Source organism: Eschrichtius robustus, chromosome X, assembly GCF_028021215.1.
Source record: "Eschrichtius robustus isolate mEscRob2 chromosome X, mEscRob2.pri, whole genome shotgun sequence".
Taxonomy (NCBI): Eukaryota; Metazoa; Chordata; class Mammalia; order Artiodactyla; family Eschrichtiidae; genus Eschrichtius; species Eschrichtius robustus.
Window position 1 is genome coordinate 48,966,381 of NC_090845.1, and position 21,817 is coordinate 48,988,197.

General features: G+C 40.1%; 1 protein-coding gene across 14 annotated transcripts in view; it reads right to left on the reverse strand.

The window, feature by feature from the left end:
- HUWE1 (HECT, UBA and WWE domain containing E3 ubiquitin protein ligase 1) overlaps positions 1 to 21,508 on the reverse strand; it is a 143,427-nt gene extending 121,919 nt beyond the window's left edge. For 5 of the 14 annotated variants that reach the window (XM_068533926.1, XM_068533925.1, XM_068533928.1 and 2 more), the window contains exons 1-4: positions 21,416 to 21,508; positions 21,124 to 21,216; positions 17,067 to 17,154; positions 15,101 to 15,237 (exon numbers count right to left, since the gene is read on the reverse strand). The gene's annotated coding sequence lies outside the window, so the exon portion shown is untranslated. The other 9 variants (XM_068533916.1, XM_068533920.1, XM_068533917.1 and 6 more) reach the window with 9 other exon arrangements.
- Positions 21,509 to 21,817: the final 309 nt, after the last annotated feature.

Here is a 21,817-nt window from a genome sequence, read left to right on the forward strand (position 1 = left end):
CACTGAGGGAAGTCACTCTTTAAACGGTAACTCACTCTGTAGTAATCACCTGCGGTTGATCAAATTTAGAATGACTTTCAATATTGAAATCAGCTTAAGGGCAGAGGACACCTATAGTTCCAAATCTGGGTCAACAGCAGTTGAGTACAGTGGTGAACTAGCCTTACTATTCAAAGTATGGTTGAAGGATCAGCGGCACTGATATCACCTGGGAGTTATTAAAAATCCAAAATCTCAGGCCCCACCCAGACGTGAAGAATCAATCTGTATTTTAATAATATCATATATTAAAGTCTGAGAAGCACCAGATTATAACACAGATTATATATCCAAACCAGGAAACCCAGGTTAGAATCCCTGCTATATCACTTACTCACTGTATGAGCATGGACAAATCAGCGTATGTGCACTTCTGTTTTCTCAACTGTGAAATATGGATAACGGATCTCCCCACTTCCATACTCACTTTCATCCAATCCATTCTCCAGAGAGCAGCAAAAGTAATCTTCTTAAAACATAAATCAGCTCACGTTACTTCCTTGCTTAAAACCTTTCAACAGTTTCCCTAAAATTATTTCCAAATTCTAACCATGACCCAGAGGGCCCTGGCATGATTTAGTTCCTGGAACTCTCTCCAATCTCCTCTCTGCACAACCACATTAGTCTTTCCGTTTAGTTTCTGGAACACTCTAAATTGTTTCTGGCCTCTAGACTGTTACAGGTGCTATTCCTACTGGAATGCTTCTGCGCCACACTCTCATTCTTCCCACAGCTAGTTCTATTTGAGAAATTGACTTTAAACTAAGACCCAACGCGGCTTCCCAAGGCAACCTGCCTAAAGCTGTCTGTTATTTTTTTTTATGATAGTAATCCTGCTTATTTTCTCTCATCGCAAATATCAATTAGTATAACTGGTTTGATTTTCTACAGTGTTAAGCTCTCAGCATCTAGCACAGCATCTTCCATGTGATAGATATGCAAATATTTACAGAACTGATTCAGGAAAGAAGTATGCACTGAGAAAAAAAATCTGTGATTGTCAGCATACAGACAGTACTTGAAGCCATGGGAGGAGAATCCAGCAAAGGAGAGGCTGGTGAGGTAGAAGCAAAACTAGTTCATCACGGCATCATGAAAGACACAAGATGGCAAGGCTGATCAACTGGGTCAAATGTCAAAATGAGGTATGTCCAGAAAAATGTCCATTGAAATTGGGACTAGAGATAACTTGACAAGCATTAGTTCCAGTGGCGTGGTTGGAAAGGAAGTCAGACTGGAATGAGTCAAGGAATCAATAGGAAGTGAGGCAATATAGATGGCACGTGTAGAACACTCTTGAAAAGGCTGATTGTAAATGCAAGCAGAAAATTATGGGGTCTCATTGAAAGGCAGAGGGTAAGGGAGAGGAAAAGGAGATAATGGAAAGAAAATCCCTAAGAAAGTTGAGGGTAGGGGACTATTTAGAATCTCACTATTTCACCTTAACATAGTGAACACTTACGTGGGTTTTGAACAGCAGAAATAGTACTAACCAGAATTAGGACAATCCTCTTCTTAATCTCTTAAAACTTGACTGAGTGTCCTTCCTACGTGCTCACACTGTACCCTGTACCTATCACTTCCTGACATTAATGAGAAAATGTATGCCACAGGGTGAGGAAGAAAACCAACCAACCAACCAACCAACCAACCAACCAACCAACCAACCAACCTTGGGAAGGAAAGAAATATACAACATTATCAGTGGTTGCCTCTAGGTGGCAGGATAACACAGTTTTATTTATGCTTCTTGCTTTTCAGAGCCTTCCAAATTTTCTATAATCATCCATCCATTTATAATGAGAATTTTTCTTTTGTACAATTTTTCTTAAGGTAGAAAACAGTGGCCCCTGAGCCAAAGGGCATGCATCAAATTAAGAAAAATATCCTCTAAACAAATGCCTTGGATTGGCTGCCGTTGGCTCTTGGAGCCTCTTTCCTATACCTCTTGCTGGTTAATCCTGAAGTATGGCACACAGCAAGCATTCAGTATTTATTGATTTGGTTTATTATTGGTAGGTTAAGAAATGCTGCACACATGTATGGGAGTGTGGATGAATCAGAGTCAGCCTACCCATGGGAATGTCTGCTCCGTGAAGGCATTTTCCCTATTTGATTGTTTTGTTCACAGCTTAGCTGTACACTAAGCTCCTATAGGAAACAATAAATATTGGCTAATTAAATGAAAAACAAAAAGAACAAAACAAAAAAGTCAGCCTAAAATTCCCACTGAAATCATGGAAAAGCATTATGGTGGTTTTAAAGCAATGCTTTAGAGAATACTAAACTCCAACGTCTTACAAAGCAAAATACTTAATTATATTTGCCTTTTGCCTCTCTGCAGACTCTGAAAGTAAATTCGGGTAAGAAATGCCCAGACCGTCCATCATGTCAGGAAACAGCAAGCTGAATCTTGAAACCCAGCCTGCTATTGACCATTTGATTAGAGGCAGAGACATCACATTGACTGATTTGTAAAAGGGTACAAGGGGACACCACCTGATTATCAGGCCTTTCCATCCAGTCTAGTTTCTGATTATTTACATTAATACCCACCAAATATTCTGAGAACCCATTTATCACCATAATAACAACAGATAACATTTACTGACCACCTATTATGTATTATCTCTAATCCTTATAACACCTTGGAGATGAAGATCACTCCTGGTTTACTGAGGCCAAGAGTAGCCACATACCCAGTAAGTGGTAGAACCTAGATTCAAACCAAATTTGCTCCACAACTCTACAGTACACAAAATGTCTGTATGCACAGTCCACCCCACTACACCCCTCCTATAGACACCGATATCCCTGTCCTTGGCCACATAAAATATGACCCTGAGAACTGCTGACCTAGATTTTATTGGACATTTGATAGTAAGATGTAATAATAAAGCAAATGAGGTATAGCCTTTACTCACCCAAGACAAATCTGGAAATTATCTGCAGAAATACGTCGACAGGGTCTCTCCCTCAAAATCTGAAAACACTATACCTCAGATAAGTTTTCATGCTTGCTCTTGGTGCTTTTCTGCACTGCAGTATACTCAAAATAAGGGCAGGGATACCGAGGAGGAAGAGTCTGAAACCTCCAACACTGACTTTGGAGGTGAGAATGGCGTCTGAGAAGTCATCCCCTACACGTCCTCTACCCTACAGTCCTGGGAAGCTGCAGATCCAGGAGTTATTCTTCTGGTCATTACTCCCAATTACTTAGAGACAAACTGGCATCAAAAGAATTTAGGCAACAAATAGGGCTCACCAAAGTTGTAAATCAGTTTTGCCAGCAGAGAGGAAATGGCAGCATGCCAAGGAGACCTCCCTTCCTAGCATTCCTAAGAAAAAAAATAAAAACAGCAATGCCTGTGTGAAAGTTATGCTTATTAAGGAGGAGAGGAAGAGACTCCTTGTCTACACATTTCAAATTGGTGCTCTGGAATAATCTTACTCTACCCTTTAAGAATGCTCTGTCTCCCATCCCCATCTTTACTTGTGGCTGGATTTGGTGCAAAAGATCAATTATAACAATGATGGATTATTCCCTATCTCATCACATCCAATTTCAAAGACGGAAGTACTTTTCAGTCTTGCCCACCTCTAACAGAAAATTAAGACATCAGCCTTTAAACTAATATGCTCTATTGAATTGTCAACAACTTAACCACACAAAAGCCTGCCACTATCTAATAGATGATCTTCACTCAGAAGAGCCACAGGCAGCATTCAGTGAGTTCAGGAAAACACATCCATCAGAAGTCAAAGCTAATTTAAAAATATCTTTAAAATAATTTACTTAAAAATTAAATCTGGAGTTCTCAATCCTAGCTTTGTAAAATCAACTGACACTTATTTTGAAAACGAAAAATGTCTGGCCATATAAATATATGACTCAATAGATATGAGGTGGGAACTTTTTTTTTCAAGCTGTGTAGGTGATTTGGCTGCACAGCCAGACTTGGGAGCCACTTTGTTATATATTGTTAATTATGCTTTGCCAATCTGTGATTCATTTAGGAATATGCTTAAAAATAATGGGGGAGGGAATGGGATATAAATAAGTATAGCCATGTGTTGACAACTGTTGAAGCTGGGTAACAGGTACATGGGGGTTCATTATACTGTTTTCAAACTTTTGCGTATGTTTGAAAATCTCATAAATTAGAAATATTTTAAATTAAGACTTTATCTTGCTAGATCCCCCCATTCCATCCTCCACATTGCTCCCAGAGCAATCTCCCTCAAACTCAAAATCTACCTACAACATCAAGTGTAAACTCCTTACCTAACCAGCATTCAAGACCTCTAGGACCTAATGCCTGCTTACCTCTCTTACCAGGGCCATGACATTACATAATATTCCTCTTGGCAACCCACATGCTTTAACCATGTCAAGTTTTTACAGTTTCCCTACCATTCAAGACCTTTGATACCTTGACTCAGATTGTTCTCTCTGCTAAAATGGCTGCTCCCTGCATATATTCCCTAGAGCTCAGCTTAAATGTCACTTCCTCTGTCAAGCCTTTTCAGATATCCCCTCCCCCAGAGTAACACTGATCACTCTCTCCTTTGTGTCCCCACTGTATCCTGCACATACCCTCAATCAACACACCTCTCTTTATTTACATGTCAGTCTCCCCACTAGAGTGAGTTCTGCATGAGTGGGATTCTATTTATCTTTGCATGCCTGTTGCCAGCATAGGAACTGTCACTTAGTAGATTAATAAATGAATGAATGACTACCCAGTAAATGTTTAATGAAGCTAAAAATTCCCAATCACTTTAAACGCTTTTTTAAAGTGACATTTTCAACTGAGAAAACCAATGTATACAACTCATTCAATCTGCATCTTTCATTCAACAAATAGTTATGAATATGCTATATGCAGGGCATTGTGATAGGTGCTATGAGATGGTCAGGTGTAAATCAGAGAAAAAGGAAGACTAGAAGCAATGGTAATATAAAAGCAACAAAAAGCCAGTACACAAAACACACAAATTACAGCTTCCTAGTGGTCAAAGCAAAGCTGGAAACACAATCAATTACAAGATCAACACACTACATAGGATAAATCCTTATGTAACACCAACCATAATCTTCTTGCTTTTTAAAAAAATTTGGATTTTTAGAGATTAAAGTTGCATAAAGCAGAGTACACCTTTAGCGAAAGTGAAACAATTTTAGCCCAGCTTTCACCTTTGGGCATAATGCTTTGGTCTAGGAAAAAAAAAATACACACACACACACTAGGAAATATAAGCACAAACAACAGCAATTTGGACATCCTCTTAATGACACGTGGAGAAATCTTTAGATTTCTTTGTGTCCTATATTGAGGGAGCACCACAAAAATCCTAAAATTCTATGGAAAATTTTCACCTATGTGGGTATTTTTCTGAGAAGATAGCTGATAGCTTTCATTGGCTTCTTAAAGAGATCTATGACCTGAAAAACATTAGGAACTATCACCCCCCAGAAATATCTCCAAGACACTGTGTGCTTAGCCACTACAGTGTTTTCACTTTCATTTATGAAACACAGGCATATGGTATTTCCCTTAAAGCCACATGACAGGCCACTGTCAAATACAATAAAGACAGTACAGGAAACCAAAGAAACAGAATTCCAACCCTTGTGCATTATTCAGCTCCAATTCTCTCATGTCCCTAGGTTTATAAAGAAATATGCAGCATCTCTAAAATTAAACCTCCTCTATGTAAGGGGGAATTCTGTATTCCTGGATAAAATCCTCTAGTTCTGTATCCTGCAGACAGGTAGAAAAGGCACAATCCTTTTATAAAAAGGTTAGATTAAGTATATTTCTAAATAAAAGCTAGGTTTTAATGCCTTAAAATATTCTGACAAAAGATATATCTATATGAGGGGAAGAGAGAACTTAGTATTTATCTGCTACCATACATGAGGATTATTATTTTTTTAAATTTAAAAGTAGAAACTGAGGAATACTACTGGAAGAAAGTAAAAGTGAAATAGAGGACAACAACAGAATGGAAAGGCCTGGGAGTCAAGCTGGGCTTAAATTCCACTTACTAGGTGTATAATCTCAGACAAATTACTCCAAGTCAGTAACCTCTGTAAAATAAACAACACAGTCTATCTCATAGGATTGTGCCTGGCAAAAAGTAAGCCATATATATTATTACGTCTTATTTCTTTTAGCTCCAGATTAATCTAAGGGCAGCAATCTTATGCTGGGTATCACACACACACACACAGAGGATCAAGAGCCAAAAAAAGCTGTTTTTTCCCCAGCCTTTCTACGTGTTATCTGCATATGAAGAACATAAAAGTATTTATTAATCTCCAAACTGTTCGCCTTAATTACGGACATAAACTTAACTTTGATGACAAGATTAGGAAGCTCCAGGTCTCACTCTCAAGTTAGTTATAGTTCTCCAAAGGTTAGTCTACTAAATAATGTTCGGGCCATGCCACTTAAGAATCAGAAATTTTAAGTGTACCTCAACTATTCTGAGCTACTTTTAATGAATTTGGAAGGAACAAAGATTCTTTTACATGGTTAAAAGAATAAGTTATTTATAGCAATTATCAACATGGCAGCAAACTCCTTTCAGAATGATGAAAACAATTCCAACTTCAGAGGTTTGTTACAAGGATCAAATTAGTTCACTGATAAGAAAGCTTTAAAACAAAGCCTTTAGAAAAAATGATTATGTCCCAACATATAGACGAAACTGGCTCTGTTTGAGTAAATTTAACACCACTACATACAGCCCGGCACACAGTCATTTCCAATGTTCTTTAAATAAACCAGACAATGTGAACAATCTGCTGCTTTAAAACATTTATAACTGAAAGGTGTTTGCTAAAAATGTTAAGAATAGTATGCAAAGGCACTCTAGTTCCCTGACACAAACTGACTTTGTGACTTTAGGACAATCTGGGCCTCAAACATACGTAAAATGGAAATATAATAAATAAGATCCCTTAAAACACTGTCTATAACACTATGCCTTCAGTTCAAGACAAATGTTAAAAGTATTAAACATGAACAACCTGAATTATTCTCAAAACCTATAGAGCAAAAAGTAACCAACCCAGTTTGCTACTTGGCCAAATTCCAACTTAAAAAAAAAAACTATTAAAAAGAATTAGAAGATAAAACGCAGGGAAATATTCTTGTAATCCTGGTAAAGAAAAGATCTCCCAAGAAAGATGTGCAACCTAGAAACCATAAACGAAAGAATTTGACTACATAAAAATTCCAAACCATAAACATAGAAAATATCTGCAACAGGAAAAATAAAGGGTTAATATTTCTAATATACAAAGAACACCCAAAACTCACTAAGACAATCTTATTGAAAACCAAGTAAAAGGGAACTTGTAATTTGCAGAAGATATAAACATTTGCTTATCCTTACAAGTAACTACAAAAATGCTAATCAAAACAAGGAGATGTGATTTCTCGCTCAACAGACTGGTTAAAATTAAAAGGACCAACTTTATCTTGTTTTGGCAAATGTAGGTGGAGAAAAGAACACTCACAAACACTTCAGTGGAAATGGCAATTCTATATAGCCTTTCTGGAGGTCATTTTGGCAGTACCTATCAAAAAATTAAATGGGTACCACCCTTTGACCCAGGATGAATTCTATTTCCAAGGCTCAGGGAATGATGAAATTATAGCAGATTCATGCTTTTGGGATGCAATGCAACCATTAAAAAGAATGGAGTCCAGCCATATAGTCTAACGTATAAAAATACGTATAGTACATAAATGGATAAGCATAGTATGTAAACGTTAAAAGCTATAAAAGAATATGTACACATTGTTAACAGATATAAAAGGAGACCATCATTTGTGGGGGGGGTACTAATTTTTAACTGAAATGTTTATTTTGTTTGAATCTTTTTTTTTAAATAGCAAACGTTACTTTTATAATTTAAAACAGTTGAAAAGGAAGGGAAAAAAAGATGAGCTTAGAAAACATCACTTTAATTTGAAAGTTTTACAAGCAGGAAATTTAGTCACATCTATAGATTTATAGCATCCATAAATATGCATGAAAACATGCAACCAAATCGAATTGTCCCATGAAAGAGCTCCAAATTAACCTTATGTTGCAAAGTAATAACCATAGTCAAAAAAGGGCAAAAGAAACTGAGCTTTCTTTGAACTTCTGACTTTCTCATTTACCTTTCTACTCCCTTAAATTTCCCCCATTTTTTTGGTTAACTTTCTTATAGGAAGGGGGCCACTTATTTTGCACTTCTATGGATGACACCTGCTGGTATATTTAGAAATACAGATAATAAATTCAGTTTTAAGGAAAGATACAGCATAGTGGAAACATACCAAACTAGATAACCTGGGTTCAATGGCCAACTCCACCCCTAAGCAGCCATGTTACCTTGGGCAAGTCATTTCCCCAAAACCTGTGCCTATAAAATAAGGAGTTTGATGTAGACAATACCAAATATAAGGGTCTTATCCAGCTCTTCTGTTGGACATGGAGAAGACTACCATTTTTAAAGCCACTGGTAATTTGTTTTGCTAGAGGTAGATATGTGAATTCACCCATGCAGGCAGTCTGCCTTTACTTTTAAAAAGCAAAAATCTAAAATGCTCTATGTAAAAGGTTGTATTCAAGTGACATCTATACCTCTCCAGACTACACTTCCTTTTAAGGCTGGCCTCACCAAGACAGTTAAGGAAATTTGAGAAGCAGGGAACTGGAGCTCCAGATTAGGTCAACAGACTGCAAGGCACTCGTAAGCTGGAGTAGTCAAGCTAGTCCCTGTAAAACATGGCAGCAGATATAGATACAAAGAGAGAGGTGTCTATAGCAATGATACTGAATATATCCAGGTTTATACTCTTCTCTTATACTAATGTACGTCCCTAGCTCCTTGTACTTAAAAACACTCAGAGAATGCTTGTTGAACTGAAGAGAAGTAAGATGTGAGGGGGAAAAAGAAGATATAATATTAACAACAATAACAACAAAACCAACAATGGTTTCCAGTTTATTGAGGACTTACTATGTGCCATATGCTATATTTTATACAATATATGAAATGTTAAAAGTGCTACTCAAGGGCTTCCCTGGTGGCACAGCGGTTAAGAATGTGCCTGCCAATGCAGGGGACATGGGTTCAAGCCTTGGGTCTGGGAGGATCCCACATGCCACGGAGCAACTAAGCCCATGCGCCGCAACTACTGAGCCTGCGCTCTAGAGCCCGCGAGCCACAACTACTGAGCCCACGCACCTAGAGCACGTGCTCTGCAACAAGAGAAGTCACCGCAATGAGAAGCCCACAAATCGCAACGAAGAGTAGCCCCCGCTCGCCGCAACCAGAGAAAAGCCCGCATGCAGCAGCGAAGACCCAACACAGCCAAAAACAAAAATAAATAAAATTTATTAAAAAAAAGTGCTACTCAAGTATGTTAATAGTGGTGATATTGATAACCATTAGGAAGACTCATCATGGGTTACTAAGGTTACAGGAGAACCTTGAACAAACTAAAACACTAGGGGGCTGTGTAGCTGGAGGGTGGGAGATCAAGGCAATCAATGTACTGCACACCACCACAGAACTGGGTAAGACCCTTCAGGGGGTATGAATGTGACTCCAAAGGCTTGGCAAAGCGAAAAACTACTCTGGTGGAACGTTCAGTTATCACTGGCCAGAGACTTAGCCCCCAAATGATCAAAGAACAAATACCATTCCTCCTTAACCACAGACTTGAAGGATCCAGACAGGCTTTGCTAACTGGCCATCAGTTCACCGCCATGACTGCCCATCTTTGAGCTGTCAGAGGGGTTAAGTGAAATAGTATGTTAAAGAAATTACCATATACTTAACCATCTACAGTATACTAACACCTTATATTTTCACATTTAACCCCAATAAACCCATAAATAAGGTATTTTTCCCAGATGAAGCAACTGATAGGTTAAGTTAACTTGTCCAAAGGAACAGAACTAGTTAAGTTGCCAGAAAAAAATTTAAAACCCGAGCATTTATTCTGCCTTTCTTATATAAACTATAAATTATTCCAGCCAATACATGAAAAGAAAATGAGAGTTAAAACACCATTTTGCAACTCCCAATGAATTAATAATGGATCTAAGCTTTGGGCAGCAGTGGCTGTTAACATCAAAAAAAAAAAAAATCCAAGACACCACTACAACCTAACAAATGTAAATGAACACACCACCGCCAAAGGGAATGAATCTGAATTTATAAAGCCTCTGGATGTAGCTATCAATTTTTAGGAAATACAGAGGACAGAAGAACATATTGAACTATACTGAGTATGCAATCAGCAAAATTCAGTCTGGGAAATTCTACAGGTCAAATGGCCTGAGTTTGTCAATAGACAAAGTATAAAGAAAAGGAAGAAAGGGAAGCTACAGATACTTAAAAGACAAATTGAGTTTTTTAAAATGGACAAAGTAAATTACACTGTCCAGGGATGCACACTTGTATGATTAAAACCATAAAAGAATGCAAAGAAGTGACTACTATAAAGTCAGAACAGTAGTTACTGTTACTGTAACAGTTACTGTTACTGTAAGTTACTGTAACAGTACTACTGTTACTGTTACAGTAACTATTGTTACTGTTAACAGTAGTTACTCAGAGGGAGGGAGGATGCTGTGATGGGGATGGGCACGTGGAGGGACTTCTAGGGTGACAGGCAAAATTCTATTTCTTGACTTGGGTAGTAGTAACAAAAGTGCTTTAAGATAATTTATTAAACCATAAATTTGTTTTGGGGTAGTTTTCCACATTTGTTTTCTATTTTTTTTTTTTTTTACAATAAAAGGAAAACATTTTAATCACATTAAAGTTTCTCACATACGGTAAGATTCCATTTTGTATGAAATGCCCCAAATAAGCAAATCTATAGAGACATAAAATAGATTAGTGGTTGGTTGTGAGAAAGGAGAAGGGGAGTGATTAATGGCCACTGGGTTTCCTTTAAAGATGACGAAAATGTTCTAAAATTGATGTAGTAATGGTCGTACAACCATGAACGTACTAAATAAAAACCACTGTATACTTTAAATGAGTGAATTGTATGGTATGTGAATTATACCTCAATAAAGCTGTTAATAAAAGTCTAAGACACCCCAATTAAGTCAAGACACACTTTTAAAATAAAACTGGGGCAGAGCCTGAGAATCTGCATTTCTGACAAGTTCCCAGGTGATGGTGCTGATGCTGATCTGGGGACCACATTTTGAGAACCACTGCAATGAAGGATTTCAAAACTGGTTCTAGCTGAAGGCAGTACTAATCAGCACTGAAGAGTCAAGTGTTTTACTCAGGGACTGGGAAAGTAGTCCTGAATAAAAAGTTAACACTTTGTGCCAAGCACTGTTCTATTCTACTGGTTCCCTGACCATTAACACCAGCATCTCCTTGGGAACTTGTTGGAAATGCAAAATCTAGCCCCCCCCACCCTGACCTACAGAATCAGAAACTCTGGGGATGGGGCCCATCAATCTGTGTTTTAGCTAGCCCTCTAGGTGATTCTGATGTTCCCTAAAGTTTCAGAACCACTGTTCTACGAACTTTATATGCATTAACTCAGCTAAACTTCTCAAAAACCCTATGAGGTAGGTAACACTATTATTATTTTATAGATTAAAAACTGTAGCACATAGGTTAAGTAATTTTCACAAGATGACACAGCTGATAAGCAATGGAGTCGGAACTTGAACCCAGGGAGTCTGGGTTCTTAATCACTGTGCTGAAAGCTCTTTCCACCTATAAGAATTCAATCAGCAGAATGCAGTAATAGAAAATTAGTAGGGAGAGTTTAAAAACAAACAAACAAAAAAAGCAAAGACCAGAAGACGGGAATTCCCTGGTAGTCCAGTGGTTAGGTAGGACTCCACGCTTTCACTGCCGAGGGCCCAAGTTCAATCCCTGGTCAAGGAACTAAGATCCTGCAGGATGTGCGGTGTGGCCAGAAAAACAAAGCAAACAAAAAACAAAGACCAGGAAAAATACACCTCACTATAAAGACAGGAAAATAAGAAAATAATTGTAGCAAATAAGGTAATCATTAAAGCAGTCTTCCAAATGTGTTCCAAAATATAAGCAGCCACCAAATACAATATACCCAAGTATTTCCAGAGCAATTATCTTGGTACCTAATTATAAGGACTTAAAATTTGTGTTATGCTAAAGATGGTACATAAATTCATGGCAGTATGTTCACACTTACCAATCTTTAAAATCTAAACGATTATACTAAAAAGTCATTCCAGAATAATTTGCATCTCCCTACTCCTTGTCCCTTTCAGTCACTACTTAAAGATTACTGAAAAGGAAAAACTGCTTTCTTTCAATATCTAAGATTATACAATCAGAATCTCAGAGCTGAAAAAGAATTTTCACATTCACCTAGTCCAGTCAGCAATCCAAACTGAATCAATCTACAATACCAATCTCCATTTAAAGATATATTAATAAGAAGTTGAAAGAAATTCCAATTTTCTGTAAAATCACATTCTGGAACTAATCCATGTCACCACTGTAATTTTTAAAGCCAAATGACTAAAACTTTTAACTAAAAGTTGAAAATGCTCAGGTTAACAGCCCAAACAAAACCTACAGCTGTTTTACTCAGAGAGGACCACTCCTTCACTATCTGAAAGTGTTTCTATACCAAGCTGGTCAACAAGTACATCAAGTTTTAGCAACTCAACCCTTATGACACATCAAATGAGAGGGCTTCCAAAGAATCTGAGCTGAATTATCCCTGACATTAACATATAAACATCTGGTAACCGGTCATTGAGGAAACAAGTCAGAGAACAATATAGCAAAACACCCAATTGCTTGTGACTATCAACTTTACAGATAGTGAGATCACTGTAAAGCAGCCAAATATGATTACAGCTACACATCAGATTTTAACAATTTAATCAAACTGCAAGAGAGGTAACATGGAATGTGAAAGACAAATATTTTCAAAGCAACCAATTTTGGCATTTCAGTAATACTTTGACTCCGCGGTTGAAAACACACAACAAAAGGGAAAAAAAGCAACAGATTTCCATTGTAAACTTGTAATTCTGGAAACAATTCAAATATTGAAATGTCTGTGTGCAAAGCTCTCTCCCAAAACTCTAGTTATCCTAGTTTCACAAACTCAGGATTACAAGGTTTAAGCAATATTGTTCAAACTTCCTAACTACAGAAAACTCAGGACAAGGGTAAATGTCTAATCACTATACATAATGTGCTCAAATTATTTTCTTGAACAAATGGATTTCACTGTAATTCCCAAGAAATCACTTCTTTAATACTTAGTCAATTTACAACTAAGGATCTGATTTCTCCATTAATGAACAAAGAACTGAAAAGCTTGAACTCATGATCCATAGCACTGATGATTCACAATCATATTTCATCTAAATACCTCAGAAACTTTCATTCATGACCTCTAACCTTCTCTGCCCCTTCAACTTGTAATCACTCTCATTTCAAAGGTAGGCACAAGTGGCCTTGCTCTGCCCCCAACGTGTGCTTAAGTCAAAGGCTGACTGGAGCATATGTGCCCAACTTCCATTCTCAGGTTTTGACCATGGAAGGGACATACAGTAGATCCTACGATGGCCAATGCTGAACAAGGAAAGAAATGAACAGTATAAAGGGCTCTATGCTGGGGGAACAGCATTTCCAGAAGAAATAAAATGAAACAATAACAACAGGAAAACTACAGTTGTGTATAATAGCTGAAAATCAGGATGTCTAAGTGGAAGCTCTCAAAAATTGTTTAGTATTGCCATTTCAAAAACTGTATTACAGCCAGAGGAACTCATCACTAAGTCTTAATAGCTTAGAAGTTATGGGTCAGAGCAGCTGAGATACCAACATCAAAAGAATAAAAAGCAACATTGTAAGATAGTATAAAAATAACTAAACTACCTAAGGAAATTGAAACCATGATGAAAAACCCCAAAGGCACAATCAGGTCATTATCTAGGAAACATCAGCTTCTTCCACAAGGAGGCCTACTTTTCATGTGGAGCAGTAAGCAGGGCCAAGACATGGAACTGAAGTCAGGTATCAATTAAATCAGACTCTGCCACAGAAAAAGGAACCCATGACTAGTTATTTTGGGATAGTGCCTAGGCCAGCAGTATCAACTCCAACTGGGATACAGGAGATTACTGCCATTGTTCCATTATAATGGGGTCCTCCAGGGTCTTTAACTTAGTAAGAATGGGTTAGATACCACTTTGAGAATGTAATCACCAAATGTGGGGGAAACTCTACAGGACAAGTTCTTCAACAAATAAATTGGAAGAAAAAGAAAAGGGAGGGAACCTGCAGATTAAAATAGATTTAAGAGAGATATCAATCTTCCTTTGTGATAAATGGACTTTCTCTGGATCCTGATTCAAACTAAAATTTGAACACTAGCTTCATATTTGATATTTTAAAAAATCAGTTAATTTTTTTTATCATACTGAAAGTCTTAGCAAGTGCAATACAGTGAGAAAAAGAAAAAAAAATCAGTTAATTTTTTGAGTTGTGGTAATGGTTTTGATGTTTAAAAGAGCCCTTTACCTTTTAGATACAAATATTTTGCAAATAAAAAGAAAACAACAGCAGGGGTTTATTTCAAAATAATCCAGGGGGTAGGGAATAAGGGGCCGCAGTGGGTAGAAGTATAGATGAAAAAGAATGGCTGCAAGTTGGCAACTGTTAAAGCCAGTGATGGGTACACAGGGGGATCATTATATTATCCAATTTTTATATGTTTGAAAAATTCCGAAAAATTGGTTAGACATAGTATCTTGCAATTTTATTTTTTGAATGATGCTTAGAGTGACTTAAAAAATCATGTATAGACAGAATTCATTTAAATTTTAATTTAGTAATGAGCTCCACTTAAACACAAGAAACAGCCAGTACCACATCAGATCCAGACAATGGAAGAAACCAAAGTAGCTCAATTACAGAATGGAAATACATACACCCCTACCATCTCCATTCCAGGAAGTAAAATACAAATACTACCCACAAAGATCCACAACAACTAACCTAAAATCACAGCCAATCATACTCATCCTGGTAGGAAATCCCAACACTGCTCCAACAGCTTCCTGAACCTTCCTAACCAAGTTGGTCTGCTGGTTCCTCTGGAGTGCTAACCCACTCAGCTCAGACTACTGGAGGACCTACAAAAAAACAAAAAAAAAAAAAGGAGGGGGAGAGATACACAACACATTTATTAGGGTGTGGGGGAGCTAACCATTATATCAACGTTCAAACATAATCACAGTTATTATTTCTTAAGCAATAACCCTCACATATCAATTTTCATTTTTTAGAACCTGCTTTGAGCAGCAACAAGAATTCAGAACCAAAGCTAAAGCAATTCTTCTGACATTTAGACAACACCCCTAAAAACTCAGCTCTCAATTCCAATGAAATTATAGGGAATAGTGATTATTTTATAGACAAAGTTATATCCTTGTTGTGAATTGACACTACAACAATGTTGAATTTTTTGTGAAAAAAACTACACACATAAATTATTTTTCACCTTCATACACGCTTTTTTGGCCATACTGGGAAACAAATGATAAACACCCTGGAAACTCAGGTTGAACTTTGCCACTGAATCTTAGACAGTTTTTAACTGGTATTGCCACTCCTTCCTCCTTTCTCAGAGACCAACCTAAAATAAATTAAACCTTTTAGAGGTCACACCTAGATTATCATTCCCAGATTTATTCTAGTTCCGAATGACAAAAGTCAAATTAAGGTTTAATTTCTGATCACTACTTGACCCATTGTGAAGAACACCAAGGCAAAATCTCAAAACAGAAAGCGATCTCTTGTCCTCCCATGAAAAAGGGGGAAAATTACATTACCTCCAAAGCACTTCAAACTAAATAAAGCAAACCCTAAAGCGCAAAACCAGTGTCTGCATATAGTTAACTAACAGACGGTTACCCACGGTAAAATTTTAATCCTATGCAAACTTTTCACCATCATATTCCTATTTCAAACCCCATCATCCATCCAAGGTAATTAGAAAAAAAGCACTCACTTTAATATTGGTCTAATTAAAATATAAACAGTAAGAAAACTACATCCAAATTGAATACAGTAGGAGTATTCTACTTAGTATTCTACTTAGTAAGAGTGTTGGAAAATATAAAATGGCAAAAACACAACAGGGGATAGTGTATTAAAGAACTGTCAGTAATTCACTTTGGAAAAGAAGCTTGGTATCCCAAACAACCTTTCTAAATCCTCTCAGATAGGAATTATCCTGCTCAGGTAAGCCCAAATAACAGATCCCCACACTGATCTGAGGGACCAAAGAAAGGAGGTAGGGGAAAAGCAGTATGAACACTTAAAAACTAGCTAGCAGATGTTCTCTTTCTTACTGTGAAAAGCACAGCACCAAATTTCATTACTTTCATAGGGTGAATGACAGGACAGACTGACTTTGAAGGAGTGGAAGGAGGGAGTAGGCAAGGGATGGAACATCCCTTCCTAAAGGCAGAACACCTGGGTGTGGTTCTTGACAGGAACATTATGGCCAGGGGTCATTCCAGGAAGGTGATTTTGCATTAAAATTCCTAGACCAGAAACATAGGTAGGAATCACATTCAAACATAATAAACCACTTGAGATAAAAAGTTTGGCTTACGAGGGGGGAAAATATACAAAAATGATAGGACTGGCCTAGAAATATACTAAAAATTTACAGTTCTTTAACTGTTTCTTTAAACAAAAATCTCTTCTTTTCCAGGTCATAAAACTACCATATGACACAGGTGCATCTGCCAACGTATTTTTACACCAAGAAAAAATAACCACATTTTACTGTATGCCTACTATAAGCCAAGCACTTTATAAATTGTTTAATTCTAACAACTATTAAGAGCTACTATCCCCATTACACAGATGAAAAACTGAGAATACGAAAAGTAATTTCCCCAAGGTCACAAAGTTTGATGTGAACCCAAAGCACACAGTACTTCTACCATACCAGGCTGCCTCTCTTGAGTGGGAAATGTTGGTGTCTCCTCAATATACGCAACTCTGGGGCTAAGAGAAAACAATGTTGAACATGTAATCTAAAAAAGAAACAAATGATAGGGAATTAATTGTCTATAGTAATTGTGGAATGGGGGGGGAAGTAGAACAAGGCAATGATTGAGGGACAAGACATAATCTATCAAAGCTACTTTATTTTCCAGCACATGGTGGGGTGGGTAAATGTAGTGGACTGACAGGAGGCTACCTTTCTCTCTAGGGGATTCAGCTCCCAGAAAAACAGGGGGGGGGGACGGGGAACAGAAGAAGTAATAAATCCTTAACGATTACATGAGAAACATGTAAGAGGTGGTTAGCAGCAAAAAGAGATGTCCAGACCAAGAAGGCCACAGGAACTCAGAGCAAGGCAGGGAAAAGGGGCGGTTCCCAAGCTTGCAAAGGGGATGGGCGGGGAGGGGGGGCGGGGGAGGAAAGAAGAGCAAAAAGTTAGTTCACTGGAGGGTTATTCTCTACAGCCTTTTTTAAAGTTTTTTTCCCCAGCCTTTTTTAAAGTTTTTTTTTCCCTTTTTTGGGGGGAGTGGGTGTTTATGAGGAAGGAAAGGCTAACGGCCCCGAGAACGAAGAGGTCACAAAGACTGCAATCATCCAACCACCAACCCATTCATTGTTCCACCTAAAAATGGTTGAGCAGCAGAGTTGGAGAAATCAGTGCCCTGTGCTCCGATCAGGGTCATACAGGCTTGAAGGCTACTATGACTCCATCCACGAAGACGGAATAAATGCAGGGAACAGGAAAGGGTCTCTAGTCAACGCCTGTGTCCAGTGGATCAATTGGGGGGGGGGGACGGATTAGTAGACTTGGGCTAAGCTCTGCCTTAGCAGGACCTGGGAGGGGATGACAGGGAAAAGCTTTGACTCTCCCTCTTAAATACGAGCCTCAAATATCCATGTAGATGAGGAAGATTCAAAGGGACGATGGAATTAGGGGAGAATGGGGAAGGAATAATACGTCAGAAGCACCAAAGCTTGACCCGTTCTATCTTAGTTCAAAGACCATGGGAGTTGGAGAAGTACAGCCCACCTCAACTCAAGAAAAACTAGAGGATTCATTTGGGCCCCGAAGGAGCGGAAAACCGAGGCGAGCCCACAAAAAGGTAGGAGGAGGTAATCAGTCATCGTAGGTTGGTCCCATCTCCCCCGCTGCCCAATCTAACCCCCAACCCCACTCCCCAACGAACTCCAGGACTCCCGCCCCCCACCCTTCCCAACCCGCCCACTGCGGCGGCGACAACGGAGGCGTTGACCGATTGGTGGGGTAAAGGCGGGCCCACACGCGGCTGAGGCCCGGGAAATGGTGTCGCCTCAACCGACTAGAGACGGAGTGGTCTTCGCCTCAGGTTCGACTTATTGGCACCTCGGCTCTTCGCCAATCGTCACTTCCTTAACGTCGGGTACCTGAGAGGTGTCACAAACGCGGACAGCCAACATCTCGGTCCCGGGTCCTGGCCGGACAGACATCAGCTTCCGCCGCCATCTTAACAGCAGGCGAACCGACCCTAGTCACTGCCACCCCCCACCCGAGGTACCTCCGCCACCGCCAACGGATCCCAAGAGAACGTAACCCCGCTCCCGCGAGAACTCACCGGCTAGGAACAGCACGAGCCGAAGACGCTGCCGCCGCCTCCGCGGCTACTGCAGTCTGTAGCCGAACCGCGGCCGCCTCCGCGCGATCCCGCGAGAACCTCTACCCGACGGGAACAGCCTGAGCCCAGCCCTTCCCAGACCCCTCCTCCCACCAAAGCCGAAGTCGCTACGGCTCCGCTCTCACCCTACGCGAAGCAGAAAGCAAATGACGCACAAACTCACGGAGAGCCGAGGGGCGGAGCCACTCTGCTGCCGCCGGCTCTCGCATGCGCGGTCAGAACTATCGCGATAACACGTTTTGGTCTCCGCGAGACCTTCGAATTCACCGCAGGATGCCGCCCGCGCCTCTTTAGGAAATACGAGATCTCGCGAGACCTGGGGCACGCTCCTAAAAAGGAGAGAGGCGGGGCTCCATGAAAATGACTGGGAGTTTTCAGGGGAAGGGAGGAACCTCCCGTCCTGCAGGGATCTCGCCTACCACGAGGTTTCCGACCCACTGCGGAGCTGGCTGCCAAACCTCGCGATGACACAGCTCAGCGCCAAATCTCGGCCATGTCCTGAAAACTGCCTCCGCCCCCGATCTAAGGTGTCTAGAGCCTAGTGCTTGAGGAAAATTTAAAAAGTCAACCTGTTTATTCTCACGCTTCCGGGCAGAGCTGTACCAATTAACCAAACTCCATTCTGGAAGAGGAGCAATAGATCTCCCATTGTTACCTGACTCCAGGAATCACATATTATTTTGGACTAACACATAAAAGACGTTCTATCTCACAATAAGCACGCAAATGCAAATGAAAACAATGACATAACATTTTTGGCCCATTAGATAGGAAAAAAATTTTTTTAAGACCGATAATATCCAGACTCCTTCCCTCGCCGCACTGCAGGCTACTGAATCCATCTTAACTAAAGGCTCATATCGTTAGTTCTAGCTCCAAAGCCACAAATTTTAACTCCTGAGGCTTTACCTTGGCATAACCAAAAGATCCAATAAAGTGGTGTTCTCCAAACAAAGAGGTCTGCCCTCAGGAAAAATTCAAGCTTCCAAGGGGGGGGGGTTGGGGGGGAGTGCGTGCTTTAAGCTTTTAATATGGCAGTTTTTCCACGTCTAGCCAACAATGTTTCTCCAATAAATCTTGGGAGCCAATCTGGCTCGATTTGTGGGCTTTCCTATTCTAATGCATTGTTCTGTCTATTCTAATTTATATAATGTTCCTTTAGAGTACATTTTAATAGCTGGTAGTACAAATACCCCATCTTTACTTATCTTTAAAATATTTTCTCGGTTGTTCTTAGCCATACTTTTTCTGGATGAACTATAGAATCATATTAAGTTCCAAACACTTGGTATATTTATTGAAATTGCATGAACTGTATAAATCAACACAGAAAAAATGGACATCACTACAAAATTGAGCCTTCTTATACAGAAGCACAGTATCCCCTTCTTCACGTATGCAAACGTTCTTTCATTATATTCCTCAATAAAGTTTTGTAGTTTACTTCTAGGTATTTTTATTCTTTTTTCTTGCTATTGCGAATGGGGTTTTTTTAGTGTTAAATTTTCGAAATGCTTACTGCTTATAGATAGGAAAACTATCGATATTTGCCTATTTAGTTTTGTAATCGGACAAATAAAAAATATGTTCAACTTCACAAGTAATCAGGGAAATGCAAATGAAAACAATGACATACCATTTTTTGCCCTTTAAATTAGCCAAAATTACAAAGGTTGATGATAATTCGTGTTGGCACAACTGTGGAAAAATGGGTATTCTCGCACAACATTGAAGAGTGTAAATTAGTATAGCCTTTAGGGAAGACAGTTTGGACAAATCTATCAAAATTCAAAATGCATAAACATTTTGACCCAGCGATTACTCTTCTAAGAATTTCTCCTACAGAAATACTCATACATGAAATATATATATATATATATATATACACACACACACACACACACACACAAGCCCATTCATTATAGCATTGCTTGTAATAGCCCCTTCCCTCCCCCAAAAGGGAAACAAGCCAATGTACATCAATCGGGAAATAGTTAAATAAACTGTAGTACAATCATACAATTCAGCTGTTTATAAATGAGATAAATTTAGATTGCCTGATATAGGAAGATCTACAAGACATATTGTTAAGTTTTTAAAAAGCAATTAGCCGAAATTAATGTGTGTGTGTGTGTGTGTGTGTGCGCGCGCGCGTGTGTGTGTAGTACCATTTAGATACCAAAACCTACATATACGACGCCTAAGTAGTTACCCGCGAAGCCTGCCTGCCAGCCCCTCACCTTCCCCCTCCTCTGAGGCCGCCTTCCTCGAACCCCTGAGAGAAATGCCGAAGGCCCGGCCTTTACTCCCTCTCTAGGGCCACTTGGTCACGACTAATGCCGGTACCTCGCATCCCCACTGTCGGCCGCTCTCTCGCCGCACTGCCGGCCGCTGCCCCCGAAGATGCGGCGAGCTCTCTTCACTGGCGCCGGCCGAGGCCTGGGGGAGGGGAGAGAAGGCGGGGTTGAGGGAGGGCTGAGGCAGGCCGCCGGGTTCCTTCACCAGCCTCTCCCGCAGGCTCCCCAAGGCCGCCACCTCCGCGCCTCAGCGCAGGGTCCCGTGGGAACATCCCCCCGCGAGGAGCAGAGGACGGCCGCGAGAGCAGAGCCCGCCCCCCAGCCCGGAGGAAGACGCTCACCTCGGCGGCACTAGCTCCGCGGGGCCCGCAGGAGCGTGCCGGGTCCGCGGCCCTGCTTCAGACCTGCTCCCCTCGCTCGCCCTCCGCCGAAAACCTCCCCCTCCGGCTGTCCTCATACTCGTTCTGAGGCTCCGCCCCCCGCTCGAGAAGCCCCGCCCCTGCCCCCCGGGAGGGCACTCCCTCCGCGGTGAAGCCGGGTCCCCTACGGGGGACCGCGCCTGAGTTACTCCAGGCCCAGCAAACCCAACCGTAGAGGATAGTAGGGTCACTAAGGAATTGGGAGTTGATTCGAGGCACGATGGAAACCGCTGAAGGGTGACGTGATTTGATTTGACTAACGTTTAAAAATTAATCTCTCCAGCTGCCTAGCGAAGACTGGGGGGCGAGAGGGCAAGCGGGGAC